General features: G+C 51.7%; 1 non-coding gene across 1 annotated transcript; it reads left to right on the top strand.

The window, feature by feature from the left end:
• Nucleotides 1–264: 264 nt before the first annotated feature.
• Nucleotides 265–383, top strand: LOC123179608 (5S ribosomal RNA). Its single transcript, XR_006490495.1, has one exon. It is a non-coding gene; the product is annotated as a 5S ribosomal RNA (ribosomal RNA).
• Nucleotides 384–700: the final 317 nt, after the last annotated feature.

The raw sequence follows: 700 nt of genomic DNA, 5'->3' as shown, positions 1-700 counted from the left end.
GCGTGCAAAACAAAACGCACGAGCGCGACGTATGTTTAGCACGTTTACGGTAAGTTTTAGCTCGCTGCTCATTATTCACGCGTCTAGCGGCGGCAAGCATGTTCTGAAAGGGGTCGAAACCATGGTAAATAGGCACTGGTGCAGTTGAACCGTGGTAAAACTCGTCTCCGTAGTTGAGCGGGAGCGGCCAAAGGAATGTGCAATCGTGTGTGTAGTGGAGCTGGGAGGGGCAAGCATAAGGGACGAAGACGGGGGTAACATGTCCGATGCGATCATACCAGCACTAAAGCACCGGATCCCATCAGAACTCCGAAGTTAAGCGTGCTTGGGCGAGAGTAGTACTGGGATGGGTGACCTCCTGGGAAGTCCTCGTGTTGCATTCCCTTTTTAATTTTTTTGCACCGCGTGCAAAACAAAACGCACGAGCGCGACGTATGTTTAGCACGTTTTATTATTTTGCACGTGTACGGTAAGTTTTAGCTCGCTGCTCATTATTCACGCGTCTAGCGGCGGCAAGCGTGTTCTGAAAGGGGTCGAAACCATGGTAAATAGGCACTGGTGCAGTTGAACCGTGGTAAAACTCGTCTCCGTAGTTGAGCGGGAGCGGCCAAAGGAATGTGCAATCGTGTGTGTAGTGGAGCTGGGAGGGGCAAGCATAAGGGACGAAGACGGGGGTAACATGTCGGATGCGATCATACCA

Source organism: Triticum aestivum, unplaced genomic scaffold (genome assembly GCF_018294505.1).
Source record: "Triticum aestivum cultivar Chinese Spring unplaced genomic scaffold, IWGSC CS RefSeq v2.1 scaffold148229, whole genome shotgun sequence".
NCBI classification, from domain to species: Eukaryota; Viridiplantae; Streptophyta; class Magnoliopsida; order Poales; family Poaceae; genus Triticum; species Triticum aestivum.
This window is presented reverse-complemented; position numbering and strand designations above follow the sequence as displayed.